A 19,634-nucleotide genomic window follows, 5' to 3' on the forward strand; every position below is an offset into this window, starting at 1 on the left:
GCAAGCTCTATGTGCGCATTGAAAAAGAGAAGCCTCCAAGCTAAAATTGCCAGAATAGTTAACTAGTTACACAACCACAGCTCACTTTTCAGTGCTATATGAAAAGCAGAAGGAGAACACATTTGCAGTGACCCTCAGAGACAGAATTTGGCAAAGCACTAAATGCTCTTGGTGAAATAAAACAGTTGGGGGAAAGACATGCCCTGCAATCCTTTTGGTTATGATATCAAGTAAAATATTCAATAGCCTTCAGAGGCTGAAAGACTCTGCTGTTTTTGGATTAAAATGAATTGATTCAACTGTAAATTAACAGCAGATGACTTGTGGGAGTGTTTATTCCCATATTTACAGTTTTGGGCTGTCACTCTTTAGAAGTGTTAAAGCAGAAGGCACCTTGGCAGGGCTCACCTGGAGCTCTGGGTAGGCAGCAACAGCCACAGCTACTGCACCCGGTCATGGCCATCCCTTGGCAATACCACTCCGGGTCCCCCCTCCCTAAATACGTAAGTGCAAGCTTAAAAATAAGCAGATGCTCCACTTCTGTAAGGGGCTGGGGGATGATTGAGCACGTGCTGAAACACTCTGCTGACTCAAAGCCCCAGCCCCGCACTGGCAGAGAACGGGTACTGACAAAGCGCAGGTGAGCCCTGACCGCAGCTGAAACGGCACTTCATAAACCCACGGCAGAGCCGGCGGCTGCCGACAGCGGTGAGAGCTGCTCAGCCTCAGGTAGAGCAGCAAGGGCCCTATCCTGCCTGCTGCAAGGTTCAGGGCCAGCTTTGCCATGGATTTACATCTAGGCACGTCTCTGAATGCGGGCGAAACACACACGCTGAAGCAAGCTGAACTTCCAGTCAGCTGGTTCCAAAGGTCTGCACCGCTGTGAGCTGGAATGGAAGCATGAAACTGTTATTGCAAAGAAACCTCCGAATTCTCTCATCTTCTGATAAATCAGCCCCGCTCTGCCTCACCCCTCTCTTCTTACATCAAGTCTGCGTGTGAACACTTGTTAGAAGTAAGACCTCTGTCAAAAGAGACTCATAACTAAGCACCACATGGCTGCTTCATCAATGCCTCCTTCCCTCCCAGCACTCGGTGCTCTGCTGCTCTTCCTTTGCAAGTGGCCTGGGCATTTTGGGCGCCTGCTTGGGAAGCCTTAGTGCCAGAGGGTGCAGAAACCAAACACTGCCTCTCCAAAGACTGCCTGCTCCGTTTTGTACTAGTAATCTGGAATCACAGTGGTAATCTGATTATTTATTTTTTAAAGGGAAATGAGTTATCAGAGCTTCTAATTTAATCCCCTTCCCCATGACTTGGATTTTCATTGGAGAGAGGTCAGAGGAAGGCTGTCCCCCATCATCCCACCACCTCCTAGCTCAGTCATTCCCAAGTTACCCCACGTGTTTGCAGACCTGCACCTGCCCAAGCCCATCTCAGATGGAGGTGAATCCTGGTCCCTGCAGTGTTAGGCTTAGGGAAGGGATGCTTAGGGATGTCAGGCTTAACAGTGCTGCAGGTAAACCTGGCTTCAGCTCTTCCTTAACCAAACTCCTGTTTGACCTTGTCTAAGGTCTGAAATGAAACAGCAGAACTGTACAGCCAGCTCTGCGGGAGGATCACGCACTCATGTCACCTGCCTGTTGCAGTGGCTGGAATTTCCACACTTGCTAGGAAGAGCAGGTGACATCTTCCTGCTCCCTTCCCCTGACCCCAGAAATGTGGAATTTCATCTGACAATTAACACCACACTGTGGGCCCAATCTGACTTTTTCTCAGGCAACAACAGTTCATCCAGTGCAATGCAATTAGCATTGCATCCACTGCCCCTCTCGGCTACGCTGCGGGATGGCTGCATGCCCAGCAGCTCTTCATTCACAGGCTCTACGCTGCTTGGTGCAGAGCTGGGACAACTGGACCCATTCATCATGCAGCTGGTAAGCGAGGCTTGAGTTATCACAGGGAACTTATCTTCACAAACGCACCTGTGGGTTGTTGCTGGTTGACAAGTGCTTGTACCTCAGATGGTGGCTGAGGACAGGCAGCACAAGCAAGACTCCTCTCTCCTGTGCATTTCAGAGTGGCTGCCTTACTTGACCACACGGGTTTTCCTCCCTGCCCTCAGCACCACTGCTGTAAAAGCAAGGAGAGGCAAACCAGAAATAGCTAATGCTCTCCATGGTAACGTACAGCAAACTCTGGGAGCCGGCGCGTCTGCCAGCGGTCTGTGGGAGTGAACCGATTCCCACTACGTGACCTGGGTTTCCGTGCGAGTTCAAACGGCGCCTGCAGCTCCTGGGCAGCTCAGCCCGCTGCGCTTCGTGCGCGGACACCTGAGCTGAACAAAGTCCCTCAGTACGAGAACAGTGCAGGGCTGTCAGCACTCCCTGCCTGGCAGGCTTCATCCTCAGCGGAGTTAATTAGCACAGGATGAGCTTGAGCTGCCTCTTCAGCCATAGCTCAAATCTCTGCACAGCACTGCCTTGTAATATAGACACGCACTGATAGAGCCAGCATCCCCACCACAGCACTAAAAGTAGGTGTATCTGGGGTATTTGTTTCTAATGCAAGGCCATGTGTGCAAATGCAAACAAACCTGGTAGGAAGATACCCCACAAAAACTCACACAGATGTTTAAAAGGCTCGTTATGTTTTAGGGTACCCATTCTGACAAGAGAGCTGACCTCCAGGTGCTGAGTACCCGCTTTCTGAAAGGCAGGTCTCCACAGTGCTCACAACCTCCTGTTGACCATCCCAGGTACTGATTCCGAATAATCAACCACTCAAAATCCAAACACACACATCTAAATGGACCTGGCTTCTGCCTGATTTGTAAGAGGGAGGCAACCAGGCAGAGGAACACAAAATATCATGTTACTTATCTCATTAGAGGCAGGAGGAACACAGACATCACTGTGTGAGAGTATGTGTGCATGGAGGAACAGAGAAAGTAGGAGTAGCATCCTAAAAACCTAACATCAGCCATGCCAGATCCTTCTTTTGGGGGAGTAAGAGAAGAAGAGGGCATGAAAATCTGCATCAGCCCTCTGGGGGAGACGATATTTGCTACTTCTAGAGCTGAAGAGTCAATCAGCAGAGGCAGAGGCAAACTGCCCAGAGACAAAAGCTGTGGACACTCCTTAGATGCATTTCTCTAAAACTGAAAGGGAAAAGAATGATGGGGTTTATGGTTTAGTGTCTCAGGGTTTTGGTTTTGAGCAGATGGAAAAACTGCATGTTAGAGAAGAGCCCAGAGTGTGGGTAACCCAGAAGTACAGCCGTGTCCAGAAAATGTTGGATTTAAGCTTGCATCAAATGCTGCCAACGATTCCCCCTGCTCAGGCAGGCTTGGTGCTGCCATGACAGATGGATGCAGTTCTCCAAAGAGTTAAAGTCAACCAAGGCTTTCTTATATTGTTTTGCAGTCATTGCAGAGCCATAAAGCACAGCTGAGCTTCCTCTGAGTTTATGGCTTTGGATCGCACGCTCTTGCCCAGGCTGTATCTCTTAGTTTTTATACCTGCTTGTTGCTTGGCACCAGTTTCAAGTACCTTTTCCAGACACCCAATTTGCTTGGTTTTAGGAAGAAATCTCTCAACTTTGCATCAGGGTCAGCTCCCATCAGTAGCTCAGCAATCTAATCTGGTTCACTGGAAAACATAGACATCATCTTACTAAACTAACAGATTGCCTGTCATTAAAGCCTCTTCCAGGAATTCCCTTGAGCCACTGAAGAGGCGCTTTGCACCATCCTAGCAGGGCTAAACACATGGAGCTGTGACTCCTCTCAGGCAGTTAGACCAAATGATGGTTTTAGGTCCCTTCCAACTGAAATAGTCTGTTCTTGTACTCAGCTACGGGAGCCCAAAGCACCACAGATAGGAGCTCCCCTACAGCTCTTCAATGATCTTTCTGCCCTGCAGAATATCGTGTTCTGAATCGGAAACGTGTGTTTCCTTATGACAGAGGTAGCTAGCTCTTCAATACATAGAAAATAATGTTTATTCTCTAAGTTATCCACAGAACTGCTGTTAGTCAAAACACTGATACTGTTGTGAGGCTGCAAGAATGTGTTACAGGATCGGCTTTCCACTAATACAGAGCCAGGAAAAAAGCATTGAAGAAGTCTAAGTTTACCTGAAAATCAAGCCAAACGAGTTTTTCTCTCACTCCTTCTCTGTGCGTCTGTAATGGAGCGAGTTTGAATCTGGAGGCATCAAATTCGTAGCATTTATTTAACAGTTAAAATGTTAAACGTGGACTGAAAAAGCAGAGCTCTTTAAAAGATTTCATTGAACACTGTTTTTCCTTGCAGTCTCCTTTGCCTGTGCAAAGTGCACGTAAGCCTTTTTACAAGCGGTCTATTCATAATGACACTGGCTACTAGATCACCCTCCGCTCACAAAGTTGTTGGTCCAGCCCCAGCCCCCTGGCATCATTAAAGGGTTTGTGTGTGGTGGACATGCTGTGGGCTCCTTTCGTCTCTCAGCCTCCGTCTGGGCTATTTTCAAACTCCAGGTTCAAGTGCTGTGCTGGGATCGCCATGCCCTGCTTGTTTGTGGAGCTCGGCTCAGCTCGGAGCCAGAACAACCTCAGTGCTTGATATAGCGTCTATGGTCAAGAGCTCAGAGTGTGTTCAGAATCAATGCAGCTGAAGAAATCCTCCCAGGTAGATTAAGGAAAACTCACCCAAACCCCAAAAACAAATGGCAACTGCTGAATGAATTGATGGAAAGCCTTTGAACAAGCTGGGCAGAAGGCAGGCTCCTGCGTGCTCCCTGGTCAAGACATGGGGAGCTTTGGTGAGCAGAGATTTTGCTGTATCTCTGTTCCAAGGCTCTTTCTGTGGCACTTGGTGTGTTTTTTCTATAATTTGTCCCACTCTGTGCAGCATTCCTTTCTGCTCGTTCCCTGGGAGCACCAGCTCCTCGCTGAGGGATAAGGAACCACAAACTTCCCTTCTTTTCTCCCCTTCCAGTTTTGAACCTCCCTTTAGAGAATAAGGGCACAGGCATCATACTCCGTGCTTCTGCCAGTCCAAAGACACTTGTGCTGCAAGCCAGGAAAAGCAGCATCCCTTTGTCTGTGCCTCTGAATGGAAGCACAGCTCCCTCCCAGCACACCAGTGACCGCTCTCCCCAAAGGCGCTTTTGCTGGGTTTTGGCCCTGCTCTCACACATGCAGCCAGGCCAGGCTCTGCGCCAGCTCTTTCTTGCCTAGAGGTCTCTGGAGCAAAGACGAGACATGTGCAACCGTGCCAGGAGCACAGGTTGAGGTTTTCCAGGCGAGGTGCTGCATCCAGACATGCTGCAGGGCACACAGCCTCGGGCTGCTCCCAGTGCTTCCCTAGAAAGATCTTGGAAGTGCTCTATACCTCTATGTACACCAAGTAACTTCAGGAGTGAAACAAATGCTCGTTTAAGCCAGTAGATTATGAACTAGTACCCACACTTCAAATCTCTTTTCCTCTACACTATAAAGCTAAGTGATAACAGCTCTCAAACTGCATTTTAAACTTCCCTCAAAAACTGTCTCAAGAATCTCCATTGCTGTCCTTGCTCTAGAAACCTTTCGAAATGTGTCAAGGAACAAACTCTCTGAGATAAAAGTCTTTGTAAAGACTTTGCCAGCTTTTCATGTCTTCAAACCTGCTGCTTTTCATCCTGTGCACATGGAGTGCTCTGTTTGCAGTACCAGTTTAGATACCTCTGCTCTCTCCAGACATCTGAGGTTAAGACACTAGGTAGGAAGCAAATTCTAAATGACGGCATGTGAGATGGTTTTTATTTGCAGAAGCAAGTCATACAAGGCAACAAAATGGTCTCAAACCCTTGTCCTTGTCAATGCTGCCAGGGCAGTTCAGCAAAACACAACTACTTTTTACATTAAAACCTTCCTCATCCTTTACTGAGGAGTTCTACCATAAGTGAAACTCCTTTTGCCCAGGCTTCATAAGTCTGTCATGGCTCAAAACACGTCACACTTTTCAGAATAAGGTGTATGGAGCACCGTTGTTTTGAATCATAAACAGCATGAATACTTTCCAGTTGTCCTCATCCAGTGCTTCTAGCCCATTGACGCTGGTGTAGATACAGCTATACAATCCATTGGTGGGGCTAAGTGACACACAGCAACCAAGGAAGCCTTGGAGTTAGCACGAGTTTTGGGAACACAGATGTCCACCTGTGAACTACAAGATTCAAGATCTAGTTGTGATAGCTCCGGGATATGCTCCTTCTGCAGAGCTTTCGCTCACAATGTAACTTACACAGAAATCAAAGTGAATCACAAAAAAACACCCAGGAATCTCCACACCTTTAGAGTCAGGCTTTCCCTTACTTTCTTCAAGCAACCGTGTTGCACATTTCCAAAGAGCTGATGTAAACCACCCAATCACTTCTTTGTGGATCCCCCGGCATTTGAAGGTCCCCTCTCCGCCAGCAGATTTGTTGGAAACAGCAAACTGTGATTCCCTGCCAGATCCTCAGATCCTGCCCCAGCCTGCTGCCGGCATGCAGGGGGGCCGCGCTGCCCCGGGCGGTGGAAAAGCCTCGCAGCATGCCCCGCTACCCACTGCCAGGCTGCCTAGTTCAACACGGCAATGACGTCTTCATTAGGAAAAAGTAAACATCAATAAATGTTAGAGACCAGCAGCTGGTAAATCTATACATAGGAAAACAAATAAGCACGAGCTTTGATTGTTCGAGTTCACAGCAGAGATTACTTACCTTGGCAGATACATATTCAAGACATACAGCTTGTAATTCCTTAGCTAGTGCTAAGCAAAACCATGTGTTCTCTAAAACAAGGGGAAAGTTTAACTCCAACGCTGTGCAAAGACAGAGCTCTGGTCGTATCTTGTGCTCGTAGCAAAACTAAACTGAAAAGGGCCAAGCAAAAGGGTCCCAGAGAGGAGAAGAGCAAAGGCTGAGCAGCAGCTTAGAAGACAAGCTTGTGGGAGTTACAAACCCACGCTGGGGATGGAGAGAACATGGCCACTTGACAACAGTTATGCCATGGCAACATGGGGTGCAGGACAGGGTATATAATCACGATGAGAAGTTATGGTGCTTCCCATCACTTCAGGTGTGGCAATAACTCAGAAAACAAAGCAGCGGCCGTTTTCGCAGCTCCTTTCCCCCTTCGGAAGTGAGCCATAGTGCAGGGCTGGCCATGTGCTTCCCCTTCTCCACTGCAGCTGTGCTGCAGTATCATGTTTAACAAACTGAAAGCTCTGTTGCATATAAAAGGGGTCTGAGAACTTAAAATCAGCTTGCTCTCATGTGATCCTCATGCGACCCAAACCAGTGGCAGTGGTTGCGAAGCTGAGTCCATGATCTGGGTTTCTCCTTCCATCAGGTAGCTTTCTTAGATTCTTCCTTCTTCCTTCTCCAGATAAAGTACCATCACTAAAAACGGTTGCAAAGCTGCTGCAGCCACTGCTCACCACCCCAAAAGCCCTCAGTTCTATTTCATTTCCTACAGATGGTATTGTGTTGGTGCCGCTGAATGCTTGGACTGTCATTTGGTGACACGGCTCTCATGAAAAGATAACGTGGTCAAAAAATAAATAAAAGCACATGAAAAAGAACGAGACTGGGAAATGCACAGCACATTGAATCCGGGGCTGTGCTCACCACCGGCCGGGCCAGCAGCCGCTGCTCTGCCTTGGCAGCAGCTCCGCAAGCGCAGCACGGCGTCAGAGCTGGCAGCTGCCAGAGTAACGTGCAAAGGGCTCGTGCGATTAAAGATGAGTTCATCATTGTTATAAATTAGCAGAAGCCAAGTTTAAGTGTGAAGAGCCAGCAAGAAGGAGAAAATGGGGAAAGAAAAAGGCTACAGTTTTCTATCACTCACATTGCGAACAGATGGCCTGCCAATACTGGAGCAGGGGACCCTAGCCAAAGAGGTGAAATCATCCTTCTCAAGGGATCGTAGAATAGTTTGAGTTGGAAGGGACCTTCAAAGATCACCTAGTCCAAGACCCTGCAATGAGCAGGGGTAGCTTCAACCACATCCAGCCTGGCCTTGAATGTCTCCAGGGATGGCGCACCCACCACCTCTCTGGGCATCCTGTGCCAGTATTTTACCACCCTCACTGTGAAGAATTTTCTCCTCACATCCAGCCTGAATCTCACCTCTTTTTCTTTCAAACCATTACCCCTCCTCTTATCACAACAGGCCCTGTTGAAAGTCTTTCTCCATCTTTCTTACAGCTCCTTTTTAAGTCCTGAAAGACCACAGTAAGGTCTCCCCAGAGTCTTCCTTTCTCCAACATTTAGAAATAAGTCATTACTCCAAGGTGGAGAACCATGTGCTTGGCAGTCAAGGGCAGCGTCTGCCAAACAGCTGTGATGAAGAAGGGGGCCGATGAGGAATTTGAAAGCAGTTCAGCAGGATTTGGAAGGCGGTAGGAAAGGTGGTTTGGGAAAGCAAAAGAAAACACAAAGAGGGGAGAAAATGTTTACAGAAGAGGTGTAACAACGACTTGACAGAGAAGGGAGAGCCTCTGGCAACTATTTCTAGTCAGAAAAATGTTAGTGGGATCAAAGCAGCGCTTAGGGAGGCTCTGCTCCTTTTCAAACTGCTTTGAATGAACCACACTCAGTGAAAGTGACAGTGGTAAACTCCTTAAACAGAGACTTTGAAATGTAACTGTGCTATTTAAAGATGTGTCAGCATTAGGATAAATATAGCATCCCCCAGTAATGGTCCGAGAGGTCGCTTCAAATTCACAGGAGTATATATACACATCACATGCTCCACTGGAGTCCAGCCATGGCACTGCCGCAGCAAGAGCTCCCAAAGTGGTCTGAAACCAGCACCGAGGAGCCACTTCACACCACTCCAGTCCCACTGCCCTGCACAGCACCTCTCAGAGGAGACAGAGCACAGAGACCCAGGCCACATGCAATTTTGTTCAAGCTATGGAGGAGATGGGGTGACAACCCCAAGGACCTGGACACTTTCCAGGCCATGTAATTGCTTTCTGTCCCTGTGAATTCCTCTGGTGCTTCCCTTTGCGTGTGCTGTTTTGTGCTTCCTGCCCTGAACCACAGCACCGTGCAGCTGGAGCCCGATCCCCCCCTGGCGCAGACCTGAGAGCCCGATAGAAGATGTTGGCCTGATTGAAAACTCATTGTTTTCCAGTCCTACAAAGGAATTGTATCTGCAGCTCCTGCAGAAGAGCTGCCTCTCCTGAGGGCTGGGGTCTGCCGTGCAGCCCAGCTCACCACCGCACAGCAAAAGCAACTTCACTGCAAGCAGGGAAATCACACACAGCAAGCCTATAGAAGAGGGAGGGAGGGAAGAGCAGGCTTTTCATCTTCCACATGAAGTTTGTCTGAATCACGGAATCCCAGGTTAGAAGGGACCTCAAGGATCATCTGGTCCAACCCTTTTAGCCAAAACATGACATCTGCAATGAAATGGGTAGGGGTATGCATGTACAGAGGTGATGAATAAGGAAAGGACTGTCCTGTGCTGAAGGATACGTGGAGGCTGTCAGGGCTGCTGCTGCTGGGACAGGGTGATATTGCTGGTGGCACAGCCTCTCCTCTCAGCCTTTACTGTGCAAGCAGCTAAATTCCTGAACAGGCAGACCTGTGACGGCAGCCCAGAGCTCAAAATGACCATTTGCTGGAGAGGAGAGGTGCCCACACCGCACTATGCTCACTGTGGGTCAATGCATCTCTGTGGGCTCAACATGCTGTCCTACTCTGAACATACATTGCAGCAAAACTGGGTACCACGGCCTCTTGTAGCCCATGGAGTGCTCTGGTCTCTGACATTCCCAGCCCTCTTCAAGACAGGCAGTGCAGAGACAGGCCCAGGGGGGAAGGAGTCTGGAACTGGGCTATTTGGAACCTTCTTGGTTTCATAACGCTAACAAAAGCCTTTTCCAACAAATACAGAATTAAGCAAACCCACCGTTTGTGGCTGTGTCATTACCTAGCTGAAATCAGTGAAAACCTTCCCAGCTTTCTCTTTGCTGAACATCAAATCTGTGGCTCTGACAAGGGCAACCATAGGAACAGGATGGATAAAATACTCCTCAAGCCCACAGCACCGCACCCAAGGGCAGCGGGTGCTGATGCAGCTCAGGGAGCAGCTGCTCAGGTGCTATTACAAACGAAAAAGCAACCCATCTTATCCCATTTCACAGCCAGTTTCTTTTAGAGGAGTCCATGATGGCTACTATTAGTGCAATTACACTGCAACAAGCAAGGGACTACTTAGCAACCCCGAGGAAAGACTTTCAGACTATGTAAAACTACAAGGGTTTATTTGCTTTGCTCTGTTTGCTTCAGTCAATAACACTCATCATTAAATGTTAAATGAAATCTTTCTTTTAAGTAAATCCTCTTCCACAGTAAAAGGACAATAAAGAAGGAAAGACAAAACATGGGAGTAAATCCTGTGTTTTGCTCCTGGTGGCAGGAAACACATTTGCCCTTCTCTGTTCACTTAGCGATGATAAAACAGGAGCTCCATGAATTATGAGTGAGGTCTTGTGTTTCATGGAGAGCTTTGCAATGGGGCTGTGGTGCCTCATGCTCCTGTGGGAGCTTGGGCTGGCGGCAGCAGCGCTGGTCACTGGGAAAGGATCAGCCTTGGGGAATTTTACATCTCCGCATCAGTGCAAGCTGTCAGGATGTCATTTGGATGAGAACGTTGTTTGAATTTTTAATCTGACAAATTCCACATTAGAAATGGCTTTTGAACAAAGGAAAAACAAACCTGCAAATTCAAATCCAGACACCCTTCAGCCTTCCCAAGTTTTACGTGCAATCCCTGTTGTTGTGGTACCAGATAATGTATAAAACCAGAAGGGAAGGGACCATCTAAATATGATTAGACCTCAGAGGAGCAGCTGGTTTCACAAGGGCTCTGGAACTTTGACAACTAAACCCCAGGGTGCTGAATGGCAAGAAAACTTTAGTCAAAATTCTGAACATTTTATGGAAGGAGGGATGCAGCCTGGCGTGAACCCTGTCCTGATCCAGACCCAGCAGGGCACCAGTACAGAGCACTAAGGCAACAGATTAGCTGACATTGAGTTATTGACAAATAGACAGCACCAGCCTCGCCTGTGCAGCAGCCTGTGCACAGGGTGCATTCAGTGAAACAAGGGACATGGTGTCCTGGGAGCAGGTGGAAGAGCATGGGAGATGGGCACGGGCATGGAAAGGAGTGGCTGGGCCATGAGGATGTGGTGCCCACACCCAGGCAGGTAGGTAGGCTCAAGCCAGAGATGGAGGAGAGCATGAAAGCAAAACTTTCTCCTTCCTGCAACAGGAACTCACCAAACCCAGATAGCTCAAGGCAGAGATGGGTGAAGGGACAGCAGCAGAGGGTGGCTTGAAGTCTCAGCATGGAAGGCCCTCACGAGTCAACAGACAAAAGGTAAAAGAAGCAAAATGTCATTGCCCTGTTGGTGTTGTTTTCCTCTGTAAAAACAATGCTTTAAAAAGTGTTTCTTCCCCTCTGATAACAAAGGGAAATGTTATACAAGGATTTCCATTCTTATCTACAGAGCTTCTAGACAGGGTAGCCTTTCCCCTGGCATGGTAAGCTGCCTCTCCAAGCTCCTCCTCCTCCAGGAGTAAACCCATTTTTTTCGAAAAGCAGCTTTTATTCAGTTTATTTTCTGCATTCATTTGTCATGGTGGTCTTTTATCAACCTGATTAGCACTGCAGAAACACCCATCTCCTCTAAAAGGACCACAGAGTCTTGGTCACTGTGTGACTTGGGCACTGGGGCTTTGCATGTGACGAGCAGCTGAGAGCTGCAAATGTGTCTCAGAAATTGGAACAAATCCTCTACTTGAGCTGAAGTGCCCCATGCAGCCTTGTACCAGAAATGGAAATATTCATCATGACAGGCAGCCTGAGGCACTGCTGTTGCTGCACCCTCAGACCTCAGAGCACAGCAGGGGCTAGAACAAGACATCTGCGCTCCCTGTACCACAGCCTGCTGACAGCAAGTGAGCAGCATCCAGGTGTCACTCCCTGAGCCTCTCTGCAGCCCTCCTTGGGCACTCCAAGCAAGGCAACAGAGACCATCTGTTGTGATCTGCTCAAAGCACCCTTTTGCACTGGAGATACCATTTCCAAGGTGGCTCGTGCTGGGATGCACACCCTGAGCTCCCCAAACTGCAGGAGAGTTCAGTTCAAAACTCTGTACTTTGGACTCATCTGTACTCCTCACACTCTGCAGAGTTTGTCCTGTATCAGTGACACGCTGTACAGTTAAGTCCTGACCAGTATGTAACTGGTATATGTAATTAGGTATTTGCCATTGCCTCCTTGCTGGTGGAAGCTATCACTCAGGAGTATTTTTGGCCCATTAATAACTTCTTTCCGGGTGACTCCATGAAAAACTGGTTCAATTCACTTTCTAGAGGATACCTGGTGACACAGTATGCCTTCCATCGTGTTTCTCCAGTGTTAGTCTGGGCATGAAATTTGGGTTGTAAACTAGAAGCTTTGGGACTAATCTGTAACTTCAGGCTGGACTCGCAGCGGATGCCAAATGTCTGCTATAAGCTATTATGGTCCTGGAAAAAGGGAGAGTTGGTAGGAAGGAGATCAAGTCCTGATGCATCAGGATGGGTTAGTGAGAGCTCCCTGATGGGCACTTCTGAGGTGTTTTGGGGCCCTCTGCAAGGAAATGCTTCATTACAGGCTTCCAAGGAGATACATGTGCTCTCAGGTGGGAGATGGGTCCTGCCCCTCTATACACGAGACTTTTCAAACAAATGGAGCAGGGATCTTCTCTCATGTCAGGAAAACCTTGATACCCTCAACTCGCACTAAATTACTACAAGTTGCCTTTAGCTAAAATAAAAGGAAATTGGCCAACGGTTATATTTTCATACCTGATGTTTATTTTATGTTGCTTTAGCAGATGCAAACAGCAGTTGACAGACTTATGAAGTAAAATGGAATGGTCTATGGCAAAATGAAGAGAAACAAGAAATCCTGGAGAAAGCCAGGACAAGGCAAATCCTGCACTAGGTCAAACGGTGAAATGCTGAAGAAATCTTTTTCCTACTGTTTCTAGGTTAGGTGGACTGCAAGCAGGGGAAGATGTCAGAGCACAGAGAAAGAAAGTTTCTGTATTCTCTATAAACTGATGTGAAATAATCACTAGACGAGCCTAATTCCTGCACATCGAGCTCATTCAGAGGACACCACTTTTCCCACCCCAAATGCAAAAGTAATGTCCTGAGACAGAAGAGGATTAAAGAATGTTATGGAAAATAAATCTTGCAGGTTTAAACCTATCAAACCACTTTCTCCCTGAGGTGGGAGGATCCCAAGGTAGAGAACTTACCCAAAGAAGACTGGCTGGATGCTCCTGCCTCCCCACGTTTGCTCACAAGCTGAGAGGAACTGCTTGCTCCCTCTCAGAAGATGGTCAGAGCTGCATTATGCACACTCTACAGCAAGTTTCAGCTGGAAATAGTCTATTTCCAAAATGAAATGCAGGCTCCTTTATTTTTACATTTATGTATTGGCAACATACTTAGCCCTTGGTATCTGTGCCAGACTCTTTCCTCTTTGCTGCTGTTCTACAGATACCATCCTACTTTCATTATGAGCACAGGTATTTATTTGGAATTTCTGGTAGAAGAAACCTTCAGGAAGTCTTTTGTGCATAAAAGAAGGCTTCAGGAAAAAAATGCATAACCCTAAATATGTTACTTTTCTCCTCCCCCCCCCCCCCCCCCCCCGAGCCACTTCTCAATCAGAAAAACAAACAAATGACTACAAAAATAGCCTCCATGAGTCACCAAAAAATTATCAAAACTATCAGATGAGGGCATTATCCACACAGCTGGTAGCATAGTCCCCAGTACATCCACTGTGGAGAACCTTTCAGAGCATGAACAATCAAAACCTGAACAGACAGCCTTGAACGATGCTTTGTAAAAAGCTTAATTGCAATCAGATTGACGTGATGCCAAAGTACTATCAACAATGGGCTGGTAGAGAGCAGGAGTTAAGTGGTGGTGCAACACGAATAATACCGCTTTGATTTGCCTAACACTGTCCAACTGTAAGTTTGTGCAACAGAAAAGCACATGGCTTGGCAAGATTAGCCCCGTTAATACGCTTTACTGACACAGTCCCTAGGAGAAAAAGGACAGCGCAAAGGTTTGGGCCTCAGCATGCAGGGTAGCCCTGCACAACGGCACACACCTCACTGCAGGAGTAGTCATGTTCTAAACAGTTTTCTTTTGGGTCAAGATACTCAATATCCATTGAGAAGGCAAAAGGGAACTGCAGGCTGCACCAGCTCCTAGGTACTACAATGGCTTGGATGCTGATGAAGGTTGGCATCCATCCTAGCGTGTTTCTTTCACCAATAAATTCTCTGAGTTTACACATTCTCTGAACAGCTATGCTGTTGTATGTTGTGGTGCTGCAAAAGGCTCCTGTGACAGTGAACCTACAGAGTATGATTAATTTGACTAATTTAGCTATGTTTCCATTCTCGGTCGGTGACACTAGATGATCTTTAAGGTCCCTTCCAACCCAAACCATTCTATGATAACAGCCATGGAGGCTGGTGCAGCGCTGAAGATGAAGGGAGCCTGATGGGGCTGTGAAGCAGCCAGCATCACCCTCCAATCTGTGGCCCATCTGAAATTCTGCAACCCCAAAAACTCCTGCATGTGAAGTGGGAACCACAATGCTGTGGTGGGGAGATCAATTTCCAGGCGCTTCTAAGGGAAGCAGCCTCCCTCTATGGGGAGCGGGACCTGGCTTAATGGAGTTTTCTTAGGAAAATAAAGAAAACAGGCTTCTTCCCATGGACAGGGATAGGCAAGGCAACTGCTCTGCACTGTTGGGAAATGCAGGGCTGTGATGTGCATGCCTTCTCCCCCTTCCCTACCACCTGCTTTGCAGGGAGAGAACCTGCATAGAAAGCTCACAGCCTCCTTGTAAATCTGTGTATCAAAAACGCAACTCAAAGATGTTATTAAGAACAGAAACTCTGTGTTCACTGTCCATCACTCTACTGAAGGATTTCATTCCAGGATATGTACGCCACGATTTTGCCTAGTTTTCTATTATTCAGCCCATGTGGGCTCTTACCGCTTCCCTCGGGAGTCTCCACTGAAGCCTAATAGCCTGCATTGTTAGAAAACGTTTCCTGATATTCAGCTGCTTCTTCCTTCTATTCATGCACAGCAGAATTGCTTCTGCCCAGTTGCGCCTTCAATTGTTTTAGGTGCTCCAGGCTCCTTTCAAACTCTGATTTTTTGCCATCAGAACACAGCCTTGTATTCACTGGCTTCTCATGTCCTTTGGGCTTGTTTTGTTGAAACTTAATATCCCTCCAAGGCTGTGCTCTGAGATACTGCCCCTGCTACTGAATGGGGAAGTCAGCCAGCACTGGCCTGCATCGGCTGTTGTTCTCTGCTTGCTTCATTAACTGCTCTGCAGTGGCTCTTCCTGACCTCTTAGCTCTTCATCCTTCCCAGTTCTTTTCATAGAATCACAGAATCCCAAGCTGGAAAGGATTTCAAGGGCCATCTGGTCCAACCTTTCTTGGTGAAGTATGACCTAGACTTGTGCTCTAGCACCCTGTCCAGATGGATCTTAACAGTGTCCAAGGTAGAGGAGTCCACCACTTTTTGATTTGGTGAAACTGAGTTTACTCGAGTAGAATACCAGCACGTACTGATGCCAGGTTACAGCCTGACTGCGGCCACCCCACAGCCCAGGGAAGCTTCATGGCATGAAATACAGGTATGGTACCTCCTGCTGACTCTGACACCGGTCAAATAGCACTATCTCTACTAAAATCACCCCAGGAGTCATTGCTTGGCTATCACTGGGATTCAGCAAAAGAATAAACCAACCCTATTTCACCCACTTTTCCCTAAAACCTGCTCAGCTCCCCTTCATGGGAAGACAAAGGCAGTGGTTTCCTCTTCCCCTTGGATACATTCAAACACCACCCTCTACCGCGACAGGAGTGGTGGTGCTCAGGTCTGCAATCAGGCTCCTCATCAACCGGGGCAAGTGACGGCTCACGCGGGAGCCCAGCAGCTTTGCTGGAAAACACCTGCTCCGCTTTCCCGGGGATAGGATTTCGGCATAACTGGTGCCTCTTGTCAAAACAATGGGATACGTTACAGCGTGTTTATTAAAGCGGGGACTCGGAAGCATGCAGAACTGAAAAGCAGTCCCTTTGAACTGGGTAGAAAGGATCAACAAGCTCAGCTCCCACACCAAATTAGGACGGAGCAAGTTTCTGAACTCACTCTGGAGGAGAGAATAATCAGGTGTTTCTCTTCTGCCTGAACTCCTGGATGCAGCTTCTGAAGTGGGTTAGATTTCGTCATGCAGAACTGGAAATCGCTCCATGTTATGGGGGAAATTACTAATAAGTGAGGAGCCTGCAAAACGAATCCCTTCTCCACTGACAATGCCACTACTGAGACACACTCGGAAGAGCCTGGTTAAATTACTGCAAAACCTGGAAAGCAAAGGGACAAAGGTGTACCTTGAGGCATGGAGAGGACACCACAGGACAGACCGACATTCTTCTAGCTTCTTGATGATGTTGCCTAGCAAAGAAAAGCAAAGCTTTAGGAAAATAAGCACAGTTTGGAGGAATAGTCCAGTTCAAGCACTTGGTGCCACCAGAGCTTTCTGTTTGCCTGACCTAGCAAGCAGTATGAATTTCCGCTTTACTTTCTATGAAACAAAACGCATTTCAGCAGCTCATAATCTAACAGCCTTGCTTCAAGTTGGCTGCATTTAACAAAGGCCATCAGGACCCATGAGAATGCAAACGGTCACTATTGGATGGGTCTGAAAATCAGAGAAAGAAATCACAGGTTGATGGGTTAATCCCGTCCTTGCCCAGATGGACTGCATCCATGTTTCAGCAGTCTGTGCTCACTAGAAAGCAGCCAGCACGGAGTGCAGCCCAGACTTTCTGGGCACTCGGTCGCTCCGCTGGCACGAGCAGCACTTTCCCCTACCCCCAAAAGATTTGATTTGACTAAACATTTGGAGAAGAAATATCCTGTCATTTATTAGCAGAAAGTCCTTTTGGACAGGAAAGTAATGGAACTTTAAGTGCTAGTAAATTAACAAACCAGCGTTTTTAAATGACACGGCCTTGAAATTGCAGGGATAATGATTCAAAGGGGCACTTGTTTTTCTTTTTCTTTGCCATCTCTCTACAGCATTTAAAAGTCTTCCTAAATGTATTTTTAAAATAACCCAGAAACCCCAAAGCAAAACAAACCACCCAAAAAAACCCAAAAAGCAGGATGAGGCTTTGCATTTCCATTTGATTCCAAAGTGACTTTTTTATGGCTTTGTTATAAAACTCTTCAAAAAGGATTTCAAATGGAAGCACTGACAAGCCATTAAGCATTAGTAAACACTGCAGCATTAGTGAGCTCCTGAAGGGTTCTGCTACATCTTCTCAGGAATTTTCCTTTAAAGTCTTTTCCAGCACAGACTGTGGTTTCTGTAAAGTGACTTTTTTTTTCCTTTTTTCCAGGAAAATGTCAGTATTACTGATTTTTCCTTAAGCTTTCCTGGGGAACGTCTAGATGAAATATTCCATTCTAACAGAACTGAACCTGTTGGTTTAATCATCCGAATGTTTCCTTTGGGGTCACCCAGACATTAACCTTATTCCACAGCAGCTGTAATCCTAAAGCCGGTGCTTTAAAAGTGTGAGACCTGGGGAAGCTGTGGGCCTCATAGGATGAGCAAATGGCACAGGACATCACATGGAAACACTGCAGACAGCCAGAATCTCTGCATACAGCTGAGTTAGCAGGCTCAAAGAGTTGGTATTTCGGCAACGTGGGGTCACCCACTTCCCCAGGCAGGGTGTCTAAACCACTCTGGTGCTGTAAAGCCACTCCTGGATGGTCCATATTTACTACTGCAGCTTTAGAGCAGCTTGTTCACAGACTGCTCTCTATGGAAGGGAGAACCTCAAGGGGCCTCTGAACATCCTATATGTGTTGCTGGACCAGGATGAACTAAAGCCATGCAATATTTAGCTACTGAATGACAAATTAAGCCTGCTGTTGTAGAGCAAAGGAAGGAAGCCTCACCAATGAATAGAGGAGGAAAGGGAAAAGCTAATGTTGCTATCATATACATTCTAGTGACTTTTAAAATGCAATTTTAATTTGGTTTCTGCTCTTTGGCTCCTTTTGAGTGCTTGTAAGTGTCCTGAAGTAGGAATCTTGGCACAATAAAGCATCAGTTGACTGAAAATAACCAGCATGTTTGACAGCAGCAGAATTAAGTGTTAATCACCCAGAAATACAATAAGCTAGTCTTCTGGGCAAAACTCTTCCTCAAATCCTGATATTCCTGCCTGGCTGAAAACACTGGATATTTCATATGCCCATCCAAAAGCCGTCAAACCACTGACACAACAGACAACCAAAACCAGAAGTATCACATCAGTAGGGTTTCTATGCACAGGCAGAAAATCTGAGTACTGCAAACAGGGGGCGAAACTTTTGCTTAAACATGTTATGCCTTCTCAGCAGCCGTGGTTTCCAATAAGATAACAGTCCAGTTTCCCTTGTTTTCCAAAATAACTCGAGATTACTGATGTACTGCCAATGTTTTAACAAGGAGAGTTCACTAAATCCCACCCTGTCCCAAGTCTAAGATGAACACCATGGGATCAGGGTGGGGACAGCAAACGAGTTGTGCAGAGAGGGGAGATGAAGAGCCGAGGAGTCTATTCATTGTTTTTCCATTTTAAAGAAAACACTTGCCTGTAACTGTAACCTAGAAGAGAGCAGCCACCTCCTCTTCTCGTGTTTGGCAAATAAACCTATGTTAAGGGCACTTTGTTGGAAATGTTTGTACTTTATTTGTTTTAAATAAAATAATACAGAGGACATTGACAGCACAGCATTTAGCCTGTTTAAACTGGTGTGGAGAAGGATAAGTGCTTTGTGAAATGTGCCTTGGAGGGGGGCAGGAATATATTGCTTTGGGGGCATTTTCTTTCTTGTCAATACCAAACCTGTTTTATGTCCCACAAGGGAAAAGGGTTGGGATTGTTCTTTTCAATGATCTCTAGAGGCTACAGAGCAGCATCATGGGTGAACCTAGAGATTCTGCTTTTCCAGCTTCTTGTTTTGGCTAACACTGGCAGAAAAAGATGCTCCTTTTTAAAGAAAACCAGGTGACTGAATAACCTGCTCGCTAGAGATGCTTTTGAACCCTATAGCCACCAGGGATAGACACGAAGTTGGAACCGCTACAGTGGTTGAGAACTGTGTAAAGGGCAAAAATACCATTCCCCATCTCCTCTTAGGTTAGAGGCAACATTATAAAGAGGAGCTCCTGAGAGTCCTTGAAATTCATAACAGCTGAAGACTTCTGCTAGGAGCATTTAATTAAACCAGTAACTCCAGAGAGAAAGCAAACATCCCAGATAGGTACAGCTGCCTGGTTAAATTCCAATACCGCTAAAGTTGGCACAGTTGCCACATTCCGGCTACATACTTTAATAAACACAGAAGTTTTGCTTTGTTTTAAGATTTATGCTGTATTTAATCTTCAAGGAGTTATCAGTCTCCTCTCTAATGGGTTTGCCCAGGGACTGATAGTTCTGA

The sequence above is a fragment of the Pezoporus flaviventris genome, unplaced genomic scaffold (assembly GCF_033815535.1).
Source record: "Pezoporus flaviventris isolate CSIRO_AGI_PZ_B2104156 unplaced genomic scaffold, CSIRO_AGI_Pfla_v1 ptg000005l, whole genome shotgun sequence".
Taxonomy (NCBI): Eukaryota; Metazoa; Chordata; class Aves; order Psittaciformes; family Psittacidae; genus Pezoporus; species Pezoporus flaviventris.